Here is a 24,957-nt window from a genome sequence, read left to right on the forward strand (position 1 = left end):
AAATGCTTTCTCTCATATAATCCTCACTGCAACTCTAAGAAGCAGGTAGTGATGAGCAATAACTAACTCAAAGACCAAGAGATGTTTCCCAGTTCTTGCCTTTAGTAATGGAGCCGATATATGAATACAGGCAGACTGACTCTAGAAATCCATTTTGTACACCACATCAGTGGTTCTATCTGGTGTGTAGACCAGGTGCATCGACATCGCTTTGGAACTTACCAGAAATGCACATTTCCAGGTTCAGCTCCTCAGACCTGATGATTCAGAAACTAGAGCTGGAAGCTGTTTTAGCAAGCCCTCCCGGGGATGCTGATGCACCTGATGCTTGAGAAACACTGCTCTGTCCTAGACTTTTTGAAATTAGAGATTTAGAATGAAACTCCAGCTTTCCTATTTACCAGCAATGTGACCTTTGGCCATCTATGTACGTTTCTAAGCTTCTATTTTCATATACACAAAATAGAGTTAATAATAAGTACTCCTGCATTCCCAATCCTGGAGGGTTTTAAAATGAATAAAATGAGATAAATACAAGCAAAGTGTCTAGAGCAGCAAAAGTTCCATAAATGTCACTGGCAGCCCAAATTCACTGGCCATAGGCTGTGAATCAAGCAAGAGTTCTCTAACTAAAACCAAAAGGCCAATGAGTTAGCAAAGAAGATTGGAGGGATACAGAATGAATCCAAAGGTCCACAGGAACCAGTCATTACTGGGCTCTGAAGACGTAAAAAAAAAAAATCAGCTAATAGGGAAATGACCCAGCGAAATATATGTCTACATCTAGGCAGTAGCAGGTCCAGGAGGGTGAGAGAAAAGACAGGCTGCTTTTAGTCAAAAGGCATGAGAGAATAATCACAAACTCAAACACCGTCCCTTCAGAACAGATTATCCGTCACGGAGGCCAATATGCTGGAGTGGAACAGAGTACAGCCGCCCGCTTCCTAAACATTCTCATTCAAGGACCACTGTGCAACTGGTGAACCCAGCATCAGACTACAGAAAGGGGGAAACTGAAATACCTAATTAAATAAAATTTTCTTCTCCACCTAGTCTAGCTTACATGTATAACTGCCTATAAAACCAAAGAATGATTGTGCCTCTCTAAAAAAAACGGAAGTTTACAAAGAATGTTTTCCACTCTCGGATGCAATTTAGGGTGATCTCCTTTTGTTCTTCACCACACACCCCCACCTAAATTAAAACATCATATAGTGCTCTGAATTATGATGACAGCAAGCTGTGAATATGAATATCTAGCAAAACCTTCTTTCTTTTGAATGACTAACCTCATTATTTTGAGAAATATCTTCTGAATACTAAACTCCAATAGCAAATACAAGTAATATATCATACTAGTGGTGCTTCTAATGATTAAGATAATCAAAATGACTCAAAACAGCTTGGAAAAGAAGAGAATTGTGAGCCTGACAATGCACTGTATAAGGGATATGAGAGAAAACTGTTCACTCTCTATATATTTATACACATATATGTGTGTGTATATATAGACATATATATAGCACGATATATAATTGTATTACTTCAGAAACCCTATTGCTTTGAAAATGATGATACTATCTCTGACAATGTTTTTTTTTACGTGATATTTGATTTACCTTTCAATCCACAGAGTTAATTTCAAACAGTTTAGTCTTATTATCATAATTTATATCAGAACAAGCAATGTAGTTTATTATACCTGGTAAAAACTTTAGAGACGGATAAGACAATCACAGAGAGTTGTCACAGGAAACATAGGTCCAGGAATAGTCAATGATTACTCTAAAGCCACAGAGGTAGGTGGTTAGTGGCAGAACTAGAACTAAACTCTTTGTCACCTGCATTTTCATCCAGGGCACCTGTTCCATGTGAATATACTTTTGTAGAGAGAGAACGACAACAAAAACCCTTTAGAGTAACTGACTCAGAGAAAGAAAGTTTTTCATTAAAGAATCATTTCACAGTGCCAAATTTAAACTTCCTTACATCCTAAAGGATTGAATTTCAGTATTTCCTTTATGACCCTAAGCAAGTAACTTAAATCATTCTGAGCCTCAGTTTCATCACTGGTTAAACAGCGGTGATTCTGTTTAACTGACTCACAGTATTGCTATAAGGAGCAAACAGGTGTGATATTGCCTGACCCAGGAACCCATCCAAAGTAGTGCTTCACAAATATGTATTATCATAAGGCCAAAGGAAATATAATTGGGCCATGTACACAGAAAGCATGCTGAATTATAGCCTCTTCAATAACCTGGTTAGCCAAGATGTCTGGTCAAAATATGCATTTAATGTATTACCCCATTACAAGCAAGCATGTCATGTTTCCCCAAAATTATCCTCTCCTTCCTTCTCTGTCATCTACCCCTGACTCTCAAGATCCAAATCTAAAAGACTGAAGGTAAAACATGTAGGATTGAAGGGGACTATGGTCCCTCATTACAATTCTCAAAACACAGCCTTAAAGAAAGACCAGGAGGTCAAAAAGTGGAGACCATGGAGATGATGTAGCCAAGAGTCACACAAACCAAATATCTCAAAAACAATTTTCCATTTATGTCTCTCCCTTCTTCCCTCTTCCTTGCTCAGACCCAAGTCTGCCACTGCATACACCTCACCAAACCTACCAGTTTACTTCCAGTTTGGTAACTTACCTCCATTCCAACCTGCCAAATCTAGATTGTCTCATTCATTAGTCATTCATTCACTCAGCAAATGTGCCTTTAATATTCTAGGCTATGTAAGGAGTACTAACCTGTGGGAAGATGGTTTATTGAAGAATATCCTTGGCCCCTGGGGATATCTTCACTTTGATTACCACCCAAAAGGTCTCCTGGCTTCCCTTCTTACCACTGTAATCCATCCTCTATGAAAGGCCATTATTATCTTCCTACTCAAAAAAAAAAAAAAAGCACTGGACTTCTTGAAGTTCTCAGAGTTCCATGCATATGCAAATGTTCATGCCTTTGTTATTCCCCTTTGATTAAACTCCCCTTATACCCTGGCAAGCTTCTTGCAATTTATAAGAAAAATATATGACTACAATTCCTGGGTTACAGCTTCCAAAACCCTTGGAATTTCCTAAGTGTTGAGAATGATAAAAGTGTGTCATTTTGTTAATGAGGTGACTTTTGGAAAACACCAAAGGATGGCGAGTGGTTGGCAGCAGAGCCAACCATGTGATTAGAGGGTTGGAACTTTCAGTCTCACCCCTGGCCTCCAGGGAGGGGAGAAGGGCTGGAAGTAGGGTTTGATCACCAATGATAAATGGTTTAATCAATCATGCCCATGTGATGAAGCTTTCACTAACCAACCCCTCCCCACAAAACAAAACAGTGGGGCTGATGAACATATAGAGGTCTCGGGGGAAGGTGGTGTTCCTAGAGAGGGCATGGAAGCTCCCAGCCCTTGCCCATACCGTGCCCAATGCATCTCTTCCATTTGGCTGATCCTGAGTTATATCGTTTTATAATAAACCAGTGATCTAGTAAATAAAATGTTTCTCTGAGTTCTGTGATCTACTCTAGCAAATAAATTGAACCCAAGGAAGGAGGAGTTTGTGGGAACCTCTGATTTATAGCCAGTCTGTCAGAAGTGCAGGTGACAATCTAGGCGGCTGGTGACTGGTGTCTGAAGTGGAAAGAGGGGGCAGTCTTGATGGACTCAGCCCTCATCCTGTGGAATCTGATGTTATCTCTGGGTAGATAGTATCAGAATTAAGTTGAATTCTCAGACATCCTGCTGGTGTCCGAGAAATGCTTGTTGGTGTGAGGAAGCCCAACACACACACACACACACACACACACACACACACACACACACACACACAGAGGAACTGGGGCCAGGAGTACCCTTTACTCTTAATCACTGCTCAAGGCCCTGCCTTTTTCTTTGTTCCCACTGCAAGTTGCACATGCTTCCATTATGCCTATTCTCACAATACATTATGGGTAGTTGTTTCCTTTTGTTTCATCCATCAAACTAAGGGCCTCTCAAGATCAGAATTATCCCTTTATTTCTACTTCCCCAGTGCCCGCCCAACAAGTGCTTGGGGCTTAGCAGGTACTCAGTCAAGGGTAGATGATGAGACACCTTTCTTTTTCCCTCAGAATTTGTTACATGTTTCAACCACTCTAATCACTAACTGTGACAGTTATAATCAGGCCATTGCTTTACTTTCGTTTGGTATTTGAAGGTATTTGATTTTCTCTCAGGTCCTCTGGGTCCAATTCTCATGTTATCAACAATAACAACAGCAACAACAGCAACAACAGCATCAACAACAAAATATACTCAGATGCCCTAAAGAAAAATACAGACCATCACTTATAGTAACAGCCACACAAGGAAGAGCATGTTGTATTAGAACTATATCGCAAATATTTCCTTCTCCTCTTTCTATTCATTCATTCAACAATATTTATTGAGCACCTAATATGTGGAAGGTGCTGTTCTAGGAACTTAAACTTTTATAATTGAATATTGTTTCTAAATCACAGAGTCCTAAGCAAATGAATGAGCTTCTGGTAGGGTATGCACCAGTGGAGCCTCTGAAACTAAATAATTTTCAAATATATAAATACATTTTTTTAGTAGAGAGAATAGTCTCAGCAGATTCTCAAGAGTCCCTGATTCAAAAAATTTAAGAACCATTGCTCTAAACTCTGCTTGGAACGCTACATATTTACACCTGAATAAGTTCCAAGACTTTGCTATTTACATATAAAAGGAATCTTTATTCTTTTATAAAATACTTTGTTCAAACTTCAAGAGATGCACCAAGTATTAATTTATAAGTGGATCCTTCAAGTGTCTATAAGTCTTTTTTAAAAGGATGCCTGTTTTTTTCCTAGAGTGTAATAATCTCTACAAGGAAACTGGTTGCCGTGTTCTGATTTTTTCTCTCTCCTTCCAGACAAAGATCAGTGCCCTGAAAGCAGTGAAGACTCCACCACGTACAATCATTTCAGTGTACTTCAAAGCACAGATCTAAGGGGAGCAAAGTGCCTTATTAAGATGAAAGTGACCCCAAAATACAAACACGATTATAAAATTCTCCTCACTTCCTTTTGCCCCTACAAGTTCCTAAACGATATGAATATACTTGATAAGAATCATGTGGGGGGAAAAAAAAAAGAGCTTACCCTTTGGAATCAGACTTAAAGACCTAGGTTCCAGGCTCTCCTCTCCAATAATTAGTTGTGACTATGCTGGAGTTGCCTGAAATTAAGAGGCCTGTTTTCTACCTGCAAAATAGATTACTGTTAGAATTCAGTGAGACATGCCTAACAGAGTACCTGCCCCATAACAGATGCTTGTGGTCATAATCGGTGCTGCTCACTCAGGGTTTCCAGTTCTCCCTTCTTCCAAAGTTTCCTACCCTCTTCAAATTGAGAGTAGTCACATGACTTGCTTTGGCCAGTGAAATAAAAGTGGAAGTTTTCTGTTTCACTCTGAGCGAAGTTTTAAGATTCAGTGTATGAGTTGTCAATTTCCTTCTCCAATGCTCTGGAGATAGTGGAAGCGCGTGTTAAGGTGACGCCTCAATTATCATGTGTCTCTGAGTAACTTCAGCGAATGGAGACACACCAACCTAAGTTGGACCTACAGCAAGAGCAAGAGATAAACTTTTCTTACATCAAGTCCCTGAGATGAAGGCCTTGATACAGTGGCATAATCCAGCGTATTCTTACCAAATCCGTACTTGGTAAATATTAGTTCCTTTGCCTGATTAAGTCTCATTAGTTGTACATTTCTTATTGCATTTTGTTCTTAGAAATTAGCCTAATCAAAAAATGTACTCTGATATAAATAAAATGTTTATGTTTGTTTTCTTGATTGAGCAACTGGGCAAGGAGCATATAATTTATTATGGTTTCTTAAAATTAAACTTTTATTTGAAGAAAATTCCCATGCTATATACTTTCTAGGTTATCTGATGATGCTGCTCTTCACTGCTTTCTGAATTTCCGGAAATCAAAATCCACCCAAAATTCAACGGCTTCATATTAGAGTTAATTATCTGGCTAGATCACTTATCACAGAACTGTAAAGTTAAAGTTGTATGTGTTGGTATAGATATATATAGGGGATAATGGAAGATTATTGTTATCTCCCATTACTAATAGGATGAATGGAAATCATCAATTTGAGAGGGTAAGCACATTTCCCAGTTTTCTACTGCTGCTTAACTATCCCAAAACTTAGCAGGTTAAAACAACAATCATTTTATTATATCTTATGAGTTTTTAGGTCAAAAATTTGGGAAGTGCTCTGCTGGGTGAGTCTTCTGTTCCATGTAGCATTGATGAGGCCACTCAGTGGTGGTCAGGTGCTGGCTAGTCTGGTCTAGAGAGTATGAGATGGCTTTGCTCACATGCCTGGCACCCTGGCGGGACAAGCTAGAGTCAAGGGGCTCATCCAGGTCCGTTAACTGGAGTGCCTATCACAGTCTAAAGGTAGCTGGATTTCTCACGCAGTAGATCAAGATTCCCAGAAAGAGTGTTCCAAGATTTCTTAGGACCGAGCCTTGAAAGTCCCAGAATAGTACTTCTCCTTGAAATTTATTGGTCAAAAAAGACCAGTTAGGCAATATCCAATTAGCTTATGAGGAAGGAAATTAGATTCTATGTCTCAGTGGGAAGATTAGCAAGCATTTATAATCATCTTTATTATACCATAAAATAGCAATCTCTTGACTGCTTCTCTGATTCCCTAAAATATCATTGGATCCAAAAACCCCAGTCACTACATTAAGCTTTGATGAGCAAACAGTAATTCCCTTACACATTTAAATGCCTTCTTTTTAGCTCCAGAGAGTTATTTAGATTTATTTTAAAAACCTTACTATGCTGCATATTTCCTTTCCCAACCCCCACCCCCAATGGCCCCCAATGCGCTCTCCATCCTTTCCTTTCTTGTTATAGTCACTTAAAGTGTGACCTGTATGGGCTACATCAGTGGCTCCCTTGCCCTCTGGTTTATCATTGGATACTGTCAATGGGAGGCACTGATGGGAGAATAAAGGGCAAAAGGAGAGTGAAACAGGGTGTTGTTCCCCAGCTTCCTCCCTTCTGGAGGTTGGTTATGTTCCTCTAGGTGAGCTGAGGTCACAGTATCTATCAGGCATCCTCCTCTAGAATGATAGATATTTTCTCTAATTCCAATAACCCCTCCCACCATGTCCCTTCAGGCCTACGAGTGATAGCAGCTTCAAGGTAAGTAAAAACAAAATGCATTCAGGCTTTATTAAAATAATTCAAAATTAAATCAAATTGAGGCCTCTTTGAGGTTAGTGTTGAGCAAAAGCAGTTAAAAGACAACTCTTTTAACAACAAAATATTTTTTTGATGAGAGATCAGTGAGGAAATTACTATTGAATTCACTTCTTGAATTGACCTTACGTCAAAAAGCAACAACAACAAAAACACCAATGAAAAGTTGATCATTAACATAAGATTTGAAATAGTGCCTCATTTAGAAATAAGAAGATGTAAAATATTCCCTCGGTTAGACTACAGACCTGAAATATCTTACCAAGTAATCCCCAAATTTCAGTTTGATTGTTTGATTCAACTGAACTTACCAAACAAACATTTGTGAAGTACTACCAGCTGAGCACACAATGAAACCACTTATTTAACTCTCTCATACTAGCCTGTGGATACCTCATGGTCTATGGTCTTATTTGCCTTTGTGCCCCCATTATTAAGCTTTGTGTCTGGCACTTAGTAGATTTTTAATGTTTGTGGAATGAATAAATGACGAAGGAATGGATGAGAGAATGGCAAGGCACATATACTTAAGAGAAGAAAATGCAATGACAACCAAAGGTCAGAATTGGGATTAATGAAACTTATCTTTCTAACCTAGGGAGAAAAAAAGAAAATACAAAACAAAAAGAAACACTTATCCTCTTAAGAAGACAGTAAACATTGTTCTCTTGGAGTCTTTGAAGCCAATGAAAATACGATGGGCTATGCATCAACCCTCCCTTGGCACACAAAGGTTTCACTGTTGCCAACAAGTATTACCTCAGTATGACAAAAAAAAAATCTATATAGCTTTCTGCATGGTAATTCTCCAAGTTCAGCTGGCCAACTACTTGTAAGCCTCATCATAGCATTTAGAATCAGTTTCTTTGTTTGAGGTAATGTAAGTACACAGAAATAGAACACCAATCCCCAGTGACTTTTGATTCCCTTTTAAATAAATAGATGGCATTACTGGGGACACAGAATGCTGGTCTTTCCTGTTGAAATTCCACAGGAGAGACAGTGCACTCCACAGGAAGCTGCGGCTGTCATGGAACAAAGGATGCTCTCCCCTCTGAGAAGATTCCTCTAACAGTGTCAAAGGGCCAAGATGTCATTCCTATATCCTCAGATCAAGTCCTAGAAGAGGATGACAATGAGGAGGAGGCCAAATGGAACAGAGGATCCAAACCATGAACAGCTTTACTTTAGAAGGTAGCTACGGACTAGGCCAGAGGTACCTTGAGCTCTCATCCTACCTTTGGCCTTCCCTGCCCCAGGCTACCTTGGGCAAGCCACTCATGTTTCTAGGATTCTGCTTCTTCCTCCAATCTGCCATACTAAGATCATAGGTTTCAAAGAAAGCCTAGCAACGAAGCACTAACATAATGACTTGTAATCTTTCCCTGCTCTCAGCTTTCTCATATATTTTTTAAAATGAGAATTAAAGCATAACAAAGGTCTACAACTCAGGTTAAGTCCTACTTTCTTCCTCATCACATGTATACACACTCCTTAACTCATCCCTTGGCTTTAAAACTCCAGCTGGATGAAATAGTGGAGTGTGATTTAGCTTGAATTCTCAGTGCACCTAGTGACTTGGAGAAAAGTCATTTCATACATCTAATTAGTGGTATCCCAGCTACCTTAAAAGCTACCAAAATCAGAGTTTAAGAGAAGAAAAGAGAGGCTGGAGCTTCTCAGATGTGTTCTAAGAAAATTTTTAGGTGATCTTGAAAGTATTCCTATGATTTCAAGTTCTATGCAGCCTCTGTTCTATGGACTTACTTGTTTTTCTTTTTCTCCCCAGAGCTCATATACGTAGAGGATTAAAAAAAAAAAAAAGTCAATTTTCTCCCTGCCAACAATTTAATGTAATAATAAAAATAGAAATAAGTAATGATGATGATGATGATGAGATGATATCTGACATTTATGTAGTCCCTAGTATGAACTAGGTACTATTCTAAGTGGAATATGCTTTACATGTTAATTAATTTATTCTTCAGTACAACTCTAAATGACAGAGACTATTATCATCCCCACTGGCAGGCAAGGAAGCTGAGGATCAAAAAGTTTAAGTAAATTTCTCAAGGTCTCCCAGACAGCAAGTGGGAGAGCTGAGATTCAAACCTAGACGATGTGGTTCCAGAGTCAAGGCTTTCAACCCATTATATTGAAAGACTTCTCCCAGCATGGGAATCTATTTCAAAGAAATATGGAAGGAATGATTTGAGTAGTTATAAAAGTGGAAAAATGAGTGTGATTGTTTATCTCTAAGGTCAGTTTAATCTGTATATCTATTTAACAAGGCCGAAAAAGCACTTATCTTGTCAAAAGAAATTGGTTCACAGAGCAAAGCATTGATTTTTTTCACCCTAAGAATTCAGCACAGATTAGCAAGAGGTAGAGCCACAAAATGTGCATTCTCTGGGCACTTTAAACAAACTACAAAGCCAGACCACTTGCTTTAAATCACCATGGCAACCAGAGTCAGTGGTGATACCCCCATGTAAACAGACAGGAGAAGGGCTGTCATTAAAATCCTGTTTGTGGTAGGAAGCAGGTATTTGGAGAGAATCTGTCAGTGGGAGATCTTTCACTTTAGAAAGAAAAACATTCTTGCTTTTGTCAGAACTTTCTGTTCTTAATACAGTTGTTTTTCTCCCTCCCTGGAAGAGGTTTAAGTGATCTTATCTTCTGCTTCCCTTCACAGCTGTACATTTGTAAAATCTATTATGTGTTTACATGTATCTGCATATTAATGTGCCCACATTTATACATGTATATGCATATGTAGATACACATATACAATAAATGTACATGTATGTACATACATAATATGCACATTCACACACATCCAACACACACATATACATATATATTGACTTCCCAGCATCTCACCATGGTATTCTTAGCTCATGATTCTGACGTGACCTGTTCATCTGGAAGCAGATTCAACTGAGAAAGGGCACCAAGAAACATCTTCTCTTCCCCACCTCTATTGAGAAAAAGGGCCAACTCAGATGTGTTCTGATTCATAAGGTTACCACTAGCAGAAAAAAGTCTCTGCTTGCTTATTCCTCCCATCCCCCATGCTACGCCAACACAGCCAGGCCTGTCTGCCCACTATTTCCCCTGTCCCCTCAGCTTGCTCAAAAGGGATGCAAGAGAAAGACCAAGAACCATCATTTTTTTTCCCAAAAGTTATATCATTAATTTTTAGCAGTGGTTTTGAAACCATCACCAAATTGAGATTGCAGCCCTGGGAGAAGTTGGCAAAATCTCTCCTGCATGAGAGAACTGCCTGTTAAATTTTAACTAAATTCTAGAGATTGAATAGATAATGTTTCAATGTCCCTTTCAATTCTGAATCTACAAGTCAAGAGATCCCATTCAAAGTGAGGAGAAATAATAAATAGCAAGAGAGTCAGCCTGCAGGAAAAATGTAGACAAAAGTACAGGCTTTTATGGTGTAGTAGAAAAAGCCCTGGGTGACATATAGAAGGCTCTGTCCCTCACTGGATCAAGTGACTCAGGCATGAGACTGATGTTCCCTAGATGTCCAGTCCCTCCACTTTGAGAATGAGGGGTTGGATTCAGTTACCTCCTGGTCTCTCACACAGCCACCAACCTGGGCCTGGGTGCTGCTGGCTTCAACTTCTTCTGCTCCATCATCTCATACCTGGGAAACCTACTCATGCTGCTTCTGCAGGATCCGAATTCCTACACTGCAGAAATAAACACACTGACATCCATGTCTATAGAGGGGAAATGCAAGGTGACCCTGAAAAGAATGGGGTGGCTCTGTACCTGTTGATATCCTAAGATATTTTGTAAAATAAGGAAATCAAAGTGTAAAACTGCATGTTCTTTGTGTTTGTCTGTGTATACTAGTAGTTATATCTGCATGTATAGACATTTATGTCAGTATGCATAGGATTTATCCCACAAATATATACCAGGTTATGAGAAAATGGCATGCGAATGAGTGTAATCATTACAGCATGACTTGTAACAGCCAAAATAAGTGAATAAATGACTTAAAGGATTGGAATGTCCACTGATAAGGAGCAGGTAAAACAGATTATAACTTATCCATGCAATGCATCTGTGACAAAGAATGAAATACACTTGCAAATGTTGATATAAAAAGACCTCTAAAGATAAATTGTTAGGTAAAAATAAAAACCTTATTAAATTGTCATTATTAGTCTATTTTAAAAAACAATCCCTCTTTCCTTTCATATCTTCCCCTCTCTTATATAGCATTCGATCCTTCAAAAATAGAAATACTCCAATTTATAGCAGAAAATCTCTTTAACGTTCAAAATATGCAACATATTCTTGGAATTCTAAAGTCTTCTACCTAAATATTTATCAAGTTACAATTTGATCAGTAATTCAAAGTCAACACCTTACGAATGAGTAAAATTTAATTCAAAAAATGGTAGGCATGCTAAGGGCAAAGTCACTTTCAACCCTCTAAATCTGACGTGATCATTCCTTGGATTTGAGAACAAGGAAGAATAAAGTTACATAGGCCTTTGCCCTGGATCTTTTCCTTCACATCTGAGGAGCCCAGGGAACATTCCTGGACGTCAGAGATACTGATATCAACACTGTTTTCTAGGAGGAAACTGAACAAAGCTGTTGCAGCCACACTCTCCATTGAAGACAAGAGCCACACAGAATCCTTGGAACCAGCTGAATTACATCAGTCTGTCTAATGTGTCTGACGAGAGTCACTGTGTCCTCAGGCCACAAATTACTGAATTTGGAAAATAAAAATAATGAGGCAGTTAAAGATGCTAGGAAATAACTGTCTCATCTTTTTCTCCTTTAAGCTTTTGTTGCTCAAATCAGCATTATCTATCACTTCAGCAGAAGCATCTGGAGAAGAAAGCTGGGGTTAGGAGTCTGGGTTGGGAGAAAGATTTACTTTTATAGGACTTAATTTTTTAATATATACTATACCATGGTCTACTTTTCCAATTTTAAAAATGTTCAGTTCATATAAATCAAGCAAACAAATTAAAACTCAATAATGACAACAGAAAACTTTGATAAAGTTTACCTAACCTACTTCTCTTTAAGATCAGCCTGTGAATGGCAATTTGGGTCTAAGACTTTGTAAGAGAAAATTTGTTTTTTCTAAAGAGAGTAGAAGAGGAGAAAAAGTAGAAGAGAATAAAAAAAGAGGGCAGAAAGGCTCCCCCAAAAGTAGTCTCCTGAGATGAATGTCAGAAAATTATGTCGAGCATCAGGATGCACAGTACCACAGAGGAAAAGTAATTAAGGGAAGCTCAGGGGGGAAATCGTATAAATGATCAAGGAAATTACTTCTGAGTTAGAGCCGGTTGTGTAATAGCTGGTGAAGGATTTGGCACATGCTTCTAAATATCTGAAAGGAATAAACATCCACCATCAAAAAATTAATAGATGACAAAGGAAAAAATTAACATTCTTGATAAACCCACTTTAGGTGAAACTTACTTCATTCTTTTTCCCAAAAGACTTTGTAAAGATGCAAATAAATATGAACTAATTCTGTCTGGTACCAAGATTCAACTATCCTGGAGTTATTAAAGGGGTAAAGTGAAGGCGACACAGCGAGAGGGGTACGAAGACCAGAGTCTCCTGTTACATACAAGGAGCGGACAGCAGCAAAGAATGGATGACATGGGCCACTTTCCCCAAAGCTGCACTGCAATTGTTTAATAAGTAAACCAAGTCACTGGGAAGAAATCTTTACCACACAGGCTGATGATTAAGTATAAGCAAGACACTATTTTGGTGTTACAGCAATAAAGCAGATACACTAATAATTAACCATCGTAACATCTTCTCCTTTCAAGGTTGAGAAAAGTAGCACGAGATAAGGAATTGCAACTAAAGTGGCATCCTATGCTGAAATCCAGTAAATACATATTTGACAATAAATCGCTCAAGGAGGAAACTACCTACCTCCCCCACAGCTCCCCACATCTGGCCCCCATACCATCCCCGCTCTACACACACAGAGAGAAACCACTGCTATGCTGTTTAGTTCTAGGCATCTCCTCTAGATGGTTCTTTAAAATATCCATTGCGTGATCACTGAAGACTGGAAACTTGCTATACCTATACCTTTAACCTTCTTTTATCAATGTAACCTATGAGATAAATTCTCCTACCACTAAGGCTTATCCATTCAGATCTCTTAGTAAAAACACTCGCAAAGGTAAAAATAAATTGTTATATAGATAAGTTACTGAAAATAACAGAATTCATATGGATCCAATCAATCTGTAGTTCCACACCTATGCACCGGATGCAAACATATGCAGGCCCTTCAACTTGCAAAAACAAAGTGTTCGATTTAGAAACTAATGTCACATAAAAGGAGTAATTGGTTTCTAAAATATAACTATTACAAGCTGGATTATTATTAACAACTTCTTATCTCCTTTACCATGATTAGAGCTTAGGGTTAAAGGAAGATCATAACTTCATTTGTGTACTTCATTGCTAGAACCACTGGTGGTACATTACTGGTACTTACTTGTATGAATTTTGTTTAGGTATAAAAAGTCATATTGATATATTGCTAGAAAAAAGAGAAAAAACCTATATATATACACACACACACACACACACACACACACACACACATACATACATATATATATACTGCTATATATAATGAATATATTTAAAGATGCAATCGACATTCTAGCAATGAAACAGTCCTTACTATGATGTAAATGTAAATTAGTCTACATCAGGCTCTCTGTGTTTTAAATTACAATGCAATATATATATGTACTCTCGCATAGCATATATGTGTGTGACATGTGCTCCGTGTGTATATAATAGCAAAAAAGATATATATATGTGACGTGTCTATACATATACGTGTGTGTGTGTGTGTGTGTGTGTATAGACTATCTAGAAATATTCTGCCTGTGCTATCTTTATGGATACTCTGAAATTTATGTTCATGTTGAACTTACAGATAATGCTGATTTGAACAAATAAAATTTTCTTAAAGAAGAGACAATTATCTCCTAGTATCTTTAGTTATCTTATCATTTTTATTGTCCAAATCATTTCACAAAATCTTCTCCAAAAATTGAAAGTAGTAACTACTGTAACCACACTAATATTCAATGATAATTTGGTCACCATTAGATTTTCTGATTAAAAACCACTAATCTATAAATATCTAAGTTTTCAGGTATTTGAGTTTAGGGTCTTGGGAATTAACTCTAGTTAATTCCATATTTGTCTAAATTTATAAAAAAGAGATATAGTAATTTTTCTCTAACAGTAGAACCATCGTTAAAATACATATATAATTTTGCATTGTAATTTAAAACACAGAGCCTGACAGGACTAATTTACATTTACATCATAGTAAGACTGTTTCATTGCTAGAATGTCGCATTGCATCTTTAAAATATATTCACATTATAAATTCTCTGCCCCCGTGTGGAGCTGCAAGAAAAGACTTATGTTGGATACCCTAATTTATATATATAAAAAAGCTCTTTAAAGTTCAAATATGCAGCAAATTCTTGGAATTCTAGTCTTCCACCTAAATGCAGATATAATCTGTTCAGTAATTCAAAACCAACACCATACAGATGAGTAGAACTGAATTCAAAAAGTGGTAGGCATGCTAAGGGCAAAGTCACCTTTCACCTCCCAAATCTGACATGGTTATTCTTTGGATTTAAGAACTAGGAAGAATAAAGTTACATAGGCCTTTGCCCTGGATTCTTTCCCTTCATGTCTGAAGAGCCAAAGGAACATTCCTGGATGTCAGAGATACTGATATTAACACTGTTTTCCAGGAGGAAACTGAACAAAGCAGTTGCAGCCACACTCTCCAGTTGAATTACATCAGTCCGTCTAATGTGCCTGGAGAGAGTCACTGTGTCTCCAGGCTACAAATTACTGTGTGCTGTTGATACAGGAGGAAAGTGAGGTAATCATCAAACCCTACAGGAAATGCAGGGATGCTGCCAAAAGCAGTCCAAAGCACCTTGCTCTCGTGGCTGATAGAAGATGTGGCTGCTCCTCCCTCAGGATCTGAGGTGACCCCTTTTTAAAGCACTATGCCATGTGCTCCTTGCAACAAAAAATTAACTAGGCAGGTAATTCTTTCCTTTCAGTGAAGACTCAGAGAGATTTTGCTCCTCTCATAGGTCACATAAATGGTACATGACTATGTCAAGACTCCACAAAAGTCTCCTAACTCCTCCCCCTGTGGTCTTTCTACTGAACCATACTGTCTGTAAATGAATCTATGCTGTATCATTTGAGTTGAATGGCAACAACAGCACTATTTCCCACCACCACAGGATGAAGAGTAAAACTGCAGAAGGGTTTTATAAGTGTGAGTGTGTGTGTGAGATTTTAATCCACCAGCAGCAGTAACATTTGTACATACAGAAAGCAATATGCCATGAGACTATCTGTGAATATTAGAGCTGGAACAAACCTTAGGAGATGAACTAATGCTCCTTTGACTATACTATCCTGCTTTACTCACAGTAATTGATTAGTAAACAAACTTGTGCCATGGAAAACTTTTCGGTACATAGCTACTATTACAGAGTGTTTATCAAGCTACCACAGATGACAGTGTCTGCACATGTCCTTTTGACTATGATCTATTTCTATGCATGTCAGCCCAACTTCCAGCTGCCACAACCTATGTCTCTTTGCTTGAGGGCTTCCTCTGGCCACTGGATTCTGTTTTTACTAGTAAGCTAATTAGTAGAGACAGAAGTAAGACTAGTGGTTACCTCTGAGAGTCTTGACCGGAAAGAGGAAGAAAGAAACCCTCTTCAGTGCTAGAAATGTTCTACCTTTGATCCGGGAAGTGATAAGCAGGTAACACATTAAGGTGTACATTTAAGTTTAGTATACCTTACCCATTTTACTGTATACTATATGCTATGTATGCCTCAACAATAAAATAGTGGTACTGGGTGAGGGGCAGGAGGACTGCAGACTCTGATTTAGTAGGTCTGGGTGAGTTCTGAGATATCTGGATCTTTAACAAATTCCCAACAATGCTGATGCTATTGATGTGATCACACTTCAAGTCTCAAGGCTCTAGACTAGAGTTATGGGTGACTTACAAGCCAGCTTGCTGTAACGTTTATCCAGTGCCTATGATGTACCAGGCAAAGGGCTGGGCCCAGTCGGTGTTGAACATCAGGCCCATGAATAAGCCTTAGACTTATGTCGTCTTTGAAGAAATCACAATCTACTGAGATCAAACAATTAGTATAACAAATTCATTCACTGATTAAAAATATCTCAGCGAGTCTCTGCCAAGCACTATAAGCCGGTGCCTGTTCCTCTTCCCCTGATGTTTATAGATATTAACCAGAAAATGCATGAATATTTACTTACCCCAATTGAGAGAAGCACTATAAGAGCAGGGTGAAATTGAATTGCTGAAAAGTGGCCAGTGTGGCTGAAGAGTGAGGAGTGATGGCAAGTGGTAAGCAAGGAGTTTGCTAATCCAAGCAGAGGCCAGAGAAAGCATGGCCTTGTAAGCCACATGAAGGATTTTGGTCTTTATCTTAAGAGCAATGGGAAGATTTTGAAAGGTTTTAAGCAAAAGGCGTGGCATAATCAAATTGCATTTTAAAAAAGATCACTCTAACTGTAGTGTGAAGCACTGATTAGATGGGGACCAGAAAGAAGGCTAATCGAGTAGACCAAAGGAGAGACAGTATGAGCTCGGACAAAGGTGACAGCTGCAGAGACAGAGATGGACATAGTTTACAGATATTTACATGGAAACATGGACAAGTCATGATGACAGCTTGACTATGGGGGTGTCAAAGATGACTCTGAGTCTTCTTTGCACAATAAAAATGGGGTGTCATTCGCAAAGGTGGGGAACACTGTTCTTAGTGTTTCCATCTTTTCCAAGCTTGACAGAATAATCCAAATTTCATGCAAGTTTGTTCATTTATCATTTTTCACTTATCATACAAGCCTTTATGGACTTACATGATCATATCTCCAAGAGATAAAAATGTATCTATATTCAAATTACTTGAAGAAAAAAACACAGTCAACAGGTTTTATTTTGCGAAAGAATAATTTAATATCTAAATTGTGATTGTACATGCTATAGGGGGTCTTTTTCCCCCTAAGAATTTCTTGGTTTGAGAGCTGAGCTGAGTTTTGAGTTCTAACCGATTTTTTAGCGACTAAGTCTAAATTGACATTATCAAATAGAGATAGAATAAATGTTTCGCGTGTGTTTTATATGTGAAATAAATGTTGTTTTAAGTTCTTTTTCTATTTAAAAATCTCCCAGAGAGCACAGTAACAATTGTACAAAGATTTTCAAGAACATATTCAACGAAACACATAACAGAAATGTTACTCAACTTTATAAGAACAGGATGCAAGTATAGAATGAAATATGGAAAGAGTTGAGCTTCCTTACTTTCTTTGATCTCATCATAAAATGATGTCTGATTTGGAATTTATTCTTCAAAAATGGATTAGAATAATCATTAGTATCCCTTTTTCTGTCCCAGTGTTATTTGTCCAGGATATCCATTGATAATAATAGCAAAAGAGGATAAAAGTCACACAGCAAAGCTGGAATGTCTCTTTGCAGTAGCTCTGGAGAGGCACAAGCAATTGTATTACCATGTATTAAGGAGGCGAGTCCATACAAAAATATTCTGTCCTCTTTCATGAGTAGTGCTAAAGTTCTAAAGGAGGAACACACTTGCTGTTCCCTTTGCTAGGTAAAGCTAAGAAGATTGATAAATGCTACCCAGGTTCAGGACTTTTTTAAAAGGGCACAGGAAACCTGTGCTTTTTATTTCACGCTCAGCATCCTTTTCAAAAAGCAAAAGATAGTAACAGAGAAATACCATTAAGCTATTCAAGTGTGGGTTGCCCAAGCAGAAAACACACCTGTTTAGTGTGCAGGAATGGCAAGAGATGACATGGCTTAGAGAGTGATGAGCTGAAGTTCCGACAATCGCTAGCATGACTTTGTGAAGTGGGGGTGTCTGGGTAAACTCTAATACTTTAGAGTGTGATAGAAATAAAACTCTCGGGTAGAGAATGAGCTCCAGAAAGGTTTCTAACCCACAGGGAAGATTCTCTTTTTGCAGTATAGTGACTATGAAAAAATGCATGAAGATATGTTTATAGGCAATGGGCCCTCAGTCAATGATACCATTTTTAGATTTGCTTTAATTATTGCTTGAAATAATATTCCTAGCTTTAAAAGAACCAGTAAGGAACTCCTATTCAACATCATACCAGCAATCTTTGCTAGTGCAAAAATGCAAGAAAAAATAAATAAAATACACACAAATTAGAAAGAAATAATACTGTCTCTATCCTAAGACAGAATGATTGCATAGAAAATCCCAAGAGTCTACAAAAAAGCTATTAGAACTAATAGTGAGCTTAGCAAAGTTGCACGATACAAAGACAATACACAAAGCCAAGTCAATAGCAGGTCTATATACTAGCCATGGAATAGAAAACTAACATTTTTTTGAAAAGTACTATTTACAGTGGCACCAAAAACATAAAATATAAATCTAGATGAAACCTAAATTTAGATGAAAGTCTAAATCTAGCAAGATAGCCCAAGATTTGTCTGCTTAAAACTACAAAATATCAATGAGAAAAATCAAAGAAGACCTAAATAAATGGAGATATATATATGTCCATTTTGTGGATTGGAAGACTTAATATTGACATGCAGATTCAATTCAATAGCAATCAAAATATTGCTAATGTGAGCTTTGTGATTATATTTTGAAAGATATAAACTTACATAAGAAAAAGTGAAGATAACTCGAAGCTTCAAGTGCAATGTAATTACGAGTTTGAAATGCCAGCTCCTGGCTTCTCTAAGTGTGGTTTGAGGACTAGCAGAAGCAGCTGCACCATCTGGCAGCCACTTCAGACCTGCTGAACCAGAATATGCATTTTTAACAAGATTCCCAAGCAAGTCAATCTATATGCACATTAAAGTTTGAGAAGCATTGTGTTGGTGTCATTTTCACCTCCACCCTTTCCCAAAGAAATCACTCTTATCCAAAGTCTTTTTCCCTTATGTCAGTAGCAAAGTGCAGGTAAAGGAAATTAAATTCTTTCGAAGTTTTGTTTATTTCTTTGGAAGAGCCCCATATACTGGGCCCTAAAGCCATCTCTAAGGTCTGAATAAATAAATTAAAGCAAGTAATTAGCTTAATTACCATCTACTCTTTTCAAAGGATCTAAACTTTTAGAGAGTAGCATATATAATGGAGGGTGAAAAAAAGATGAAAAAAAATCTTTCTATCCAGAAACTGTCATTTGTAGACAAAAGCAGATGATTAACGTTAAAAGAGAAGGGCTTTAACCAAAAGCACATGCTGACAAATAATTTTTTAATAAAAATATAAGTGCATTGTCCCCTTTAATGTTCAACTTTTAAGATGTCACTTTTACTTCACTCCTACCTCATTAATTTCCTCTAAGGTAGCTTTTATTTTATTTTACCTGTTCTCAAAGCAGAATATACACACGCACACGCGCACACGCACACACACACACACACACCTGTTCTTTTGAAGGAGTTCCACACATAGCTATTTTGTGGATCTTAGATATTTCTGTAAAATTACCTATCTTTTCTGTATGTTCATATGTGTTTTATTTCCAAATCTGGACACAGGCCTTTTCTCCTTATGGGTTTCTGAAAGACACCTACCATGTCAAGGTTCTTGAGAGGCCTTTGGCCTCCCATACAAAGCTTCTGAAGACTTCATTAAAGTTGAAAATGCTTCTTCACTTTCTTTCAGAAAGTCCATTCACAAAGCAGTAGAACAGACTATGGCATAATGGATCCTGATACCTTCGCTTTCTTGGCCACTACATAAGCAAAATGTCTCAAGTAAGAGAAGATACCATAAAATGAGACCGCTGTTAAGGAAAGCAGCCTTTGGAAAGCCTGAGAAGAACTTGTAAGATGAGGAAGCCTGTGAGAACCATTTAGCCAGGAGACTGCTAGCCTCCTTTGTGGACCATCCATTCCTGAAACATCATTACGCAAAGCATGTTGACTGCTTTCAGAGCACTTAGTATTTAAAAAAAAAAATTGTTTCAATTACAGTTGACATTCAATATTTTTTTTATATTGGAGCATTTACTATGACACTCAAGTTCATTACTTCAGTACAGTCTCTAAGAAAATCTAAATTCATCATGTCACTAAACAGATTATTTCTAACAAATGAACTGCCACTGTGGTATATTTGACAAGTGGGATCTCAGAATTTGTGATGTTGGATTATGTAAAAGAAATATTACAGAGCAACACATAGAAACAACTGGTCAGTGACCTCTGTCACAGGTATTACAGTTGGGACTCCACAGCTCATGCTGCTGAATTTGGGAGAAGTGTTATTCCTGTCTGATATCTGATATTCATTAGCATGCTTCATTTTCTTAATATGTTGTTGATCAAGCCAAACCTCAGCTTTCTTCCCTCTTGAAGTAATTGGCTGTGACTCATCCATTTAAATAGGACACCATAACATGCTCTTTGTGTTTTGAAGAAATTAAGTGCTTGATTTAATCCACGTGTCTTCCTTTGGAATTTTAATTATTCATTTCTCCATGAGAGCAAAAGGTTGGATGCCTTGGGTTATTTATAGCTGGGAGACTGTGGAAGAACACAGAGAGTAGGAGGAAAGAGAAGAGAACCAGGAGAGAAATTCCATTTAAGATCATGTGAATTCAGGAAGAGAGAAAGGCTGAAGATGAAAAAGTCAACAAGTAGGAGGGAAAGGAATCAGTGCATACGATGAAGGCAAAGAAAGATGAGAGCTAGAAGGAGAAATTCAATAATGTCAGAGTGTAATGAGGAAAAGTAATAAAGAGAGGGCAGGAGGGAGAGCCCAACCATGGGCACATAAAAAAATTCTCATACCAGCAGCAAGAGTTTTTAATGCTGTCTGGCACTTTAATCACTGCCTGTCATCTCAGCCATCATCTGCCTGCAGAGCCCAGAGGTGATGTGATCCGATTCTTCTGGTGAGTTATGTACAAGAACAGATTTCCCAGGTTCATAGCTACCGTGGAATTCTCAGCCCCCTGGGAATGCATTGTCACACCCTATAAGGAATAATCCTATTTTTGAGCTTAGAGGGGATAATGAAGGAATGGCTACATCTCTTTGGAAAAGTGTCTTCCTGTACAGAAATGGAGCAGTGAATTTCAGGAGGCCTGGAAAGTTTACAACGGCATTTCTGAAACATGCCAAAATATACAAAGCAAATGCTTCAAGAATTCTGGGGACCTATGTGTCGATGATGAGAATGACTGGATTACATCAAACACTTTCACATAGAAATAATAATACAGTAATAGATCTAGGATAAAAGGGCCATAATAAGGGCTGACACTGGCATTACTACTGGAAACGCCTCCCTCTAACTCAGATACGGTTAAGAGTCACTCTCTTCACAATGGTTTTGAGGTAATCTATTTTCATGGAAAGGTCTCTGGATTGCAGCATCCCTCCAACTGTCTAATTCACTTGCCTGAAAAAAAATTTCCCGGGATATGAAAAGTCTGTTTTTAACCAACAGTGGAAAAGGCAGACAACTCAGGAATAAAATTTTCGGACATTCTAACAGCCACCACTACCCTAAACACAAAAACAAATTTTACAGATCAGATTCTACCCGAACCCCATTCTCTCCATTGAATAGACTGGTTCTCACAGCTGACTATGCTTAAGGTTACCAGTAGCAACAGGAAAGGAGACTCCTAAGAAATATTTATTTAATTTTCCTCAGTTCTGGTCCTGCTATTTGGAAGCAATGTGACATTAATCAAGCCCCTGAAATTCTCTATGCCTTATTCATCTTTATATGAATAAAATGAAAGGGCTGGCCTAAAAGAGAAAGAAGATGCATATTTTAAGATAAGAAAACTGAAGCTTCGAGGACCCATTGCTAGTATTAGTGGAACTAACACGCAGCCAATATCTTTGAATTTAAGCACAAAGCCAGAGATTATTTTATTACATGCAATATGGAGAATATTTTTATAGGCAGAGGAAAGCCATTGTAGATAGAATGTTTAGTATGGTCACAGGTATGAATATAAAAAGATTAAGTTAATAATAATAAAGTGGCCAGGCCAGACTTGACAGGGCCTTGAATGCTAGGCCAAAGTTTTAACAAACGTGATCTTAAAAGCAGTATAGACAGACAAGGTTTTTGAGGAGAAGAGTGACATAATAAGAATGCTGTTTCATCAAAAGCAACTTGCATGTGTGGAGTAATAATGATATCAGTGACAGATACAGAAACATTAAGCAAACAGCCAGTTTGGAAATGACAAGGAGTTTGATTTGCTGCCCATTGAGTTTGAAAAGTGGGTAAGCCATACAGAGAGAAACACTTTTTAGGAAATTTGAGATAATGAAAAGCAGAGGAAAAAGTCATGCCTATAAATATGAATTTAATAATCCCCCAAGTATGCATCATTATTGAAATAGGAATAGCTGGACTTCTAATCAGTTAGGGTCCTTTGGCTGCAAGCAACAGAAACCCATTCTAGGCTAAAGAAATGTATTAGAAAGATATGGAACAGATCATGAAATTAAAGAACTTCCTCTCTCCACTTGGTTAGGATTGTTAGACTGGAAACAAATCTGGCTTTTCCATTCATTACCTATGAAGCTTTTGTTAATTTACTGCTTGATATTCCTTAGTTTCCTGGTCTTCATAAAATAGGAGGTAGAACTGGATGATACAGAAAATCTATTTTAAGTCTGGTATTTTCAAATATTTTTGTTTTCAATAACTATTTTCTGTGATTATGGCAAAGAATTTATCAGGAAGAAATGGTGAGGCGTGGAAGAAAATGCAATTAAAGGGCTTCTTCTGTAATGCATGGGAGTATCAGTGGGAATGGCACTACTTTCTGAGTTCCATTTCAAAAAATGAGTTGGCATTTCTAAATCACATAGTCTCAAACTAGGAATATTCTCTTTTCTGGAAGTTCAACACTAGACATAAAAATTCTAACTTTCCATTGATTTTATTTCTACCATGTTCTAGCTTCTGGAGTTGCAGATGAGATGTCTGATGCCAGTCTGATTTTTTTTTCCCCAGTAGTAACTTCTTGCTATTTTGAAGTTTTAGATAGCTTCATCCACATTTTGGAAATCCATGAGCTTTAAAAGCATATACCCAGAGGTGTGTCCTTTTTGTGTGTGTTTGTTTTTACTTAACCCTTCTCAGAACTCAGTGCAGACAATTTATAAATTCAAGTTTTTCTTCAAAGTAAGAAAATTTTCTTTTATTATTTTTTAAAGATAGCTGCCTCTTCTCCATCTGTTCGTTTTCTGGTTTTTTTAGCATCCCTGATTATTTTAAGATTTTTATATCCTTGCTCTAAACTTTGAATTATTTCTTCACATTCATCTCTCAAGCCACTCGTTTAGTTCTTAGTAGCAATTATTCTCTTTCTGAACTACTACATTTTAAAAATATTATTTTATATTAGTTTCAGGTGTATAGCACAGTGGATACACTATAATTTACGAAGTGATTCTCCCGGATAAGTCCAGTACCTATCTGGTTCTATACATCGGTATTAAAATATTATCGACTATATTCCCTATGCTGTACTTTACAGCCCCATGACTATTTAATAACTGCCAATTTGTACTTCTTAATTCCTTCTTTCATCTTTTTCACTGATCCCTCCAGCCCCACTCCTATTTGGTAACCATTAGTTTGTTCTCTGTATCTGTTCTTTGAGTCTGTTTCTGTTTTGTTTGTCTATTTTGTTCTTTAAATTCCACATATAAGTGAGATCATGTGGTATTTGCCTTTTCTCTGTCTGACTTATTTGACTTAGTATAATACCCTCTAGGTCCATCCATGCTGTCGCAAAAATTAAGATTCCATTCTTTTCTTTGACCAAGTACTATTCCATTGTATGTATGTACCATCTTTTCTTTATCCAATTGTCTACTGATGGGCATTTAGGTTGCTTCCATATCTTGAATATTGTAAATAGTGCTGTAGTGAACATACGGGTACATATATCTTTCCGAATTAGTAGTTTGGATTTCTTCAGATAAATACCCAGAAGTGGAATTGCTGAGTCATATGGTAGTTATATTTTTAATTTTTGAGCAACTCTATACTGTTTTCCATAGTGGCTGTACCAATTTGCAATCCCACCAACTGTGCATAGGGTTCCCATTTTTCCATATCCTTGCCAACACTTGTCGTTTGATTTATTGATAAGTTGATGATAGTCATTATGACAGCTGTGAGGTAATATCGCATTGCAGTTTTAATTTGCATTTCTCTGATGATTAGTGGTGGTGTGCATCTTTTCATAAGTCTATTGGCCATCTGTATGTCATCTATTCAGGTCCTCTGCACATTTTTTAAATTGGATTGTTTGGTGTATTTTTGGTGTTAAGTTGTATGAATTCTTTATAAATTAAGATATTAACCTCTTATTGGATTTATCATTGGCAAACACCTTCTCTCATTCAGTAGATTGTCTTTTTATTTTGTTGATAATTTCCTTTGCAGTGCAAAAAAATTAGTTTGATGTAGTCCCCTTCGTTTATTTTTTCTTTGCCCAAGATTGATATATCGGGAAAAAAAGGCGGGGGGGGGGG

The 24,957-nt window shown here is 37.5% G+C and overlaps 1 protein-coding gene across 2 annotated transcripts in view; it reads right to left on the bottom strand.

Annotated features, from left to right (window-relative positions):
* CPNE4 (copine 4) overlaps nucleotides 1-24,957 on the bottom strand; it is a 412,001-nt gene that overhangs the window by 346,665 nt on the left and 40,379 nt on the right. The window lies entirely within an intron of this gene.

The sequence above is a fragment of the Pteropus medius genome, unplaced genomic scaffold (genome assembly GCF_902729225.1).
Source record: "Pteropus medius unplaced genomic scaffold, Ma_sr-lr_union100, whole genome shotgun sequence".
NCBI lineage: Eukaryota > Metazoa > Chordata > Mammalia > Chiroptera > Pteropodidae > Pteropus > Pteropus medius.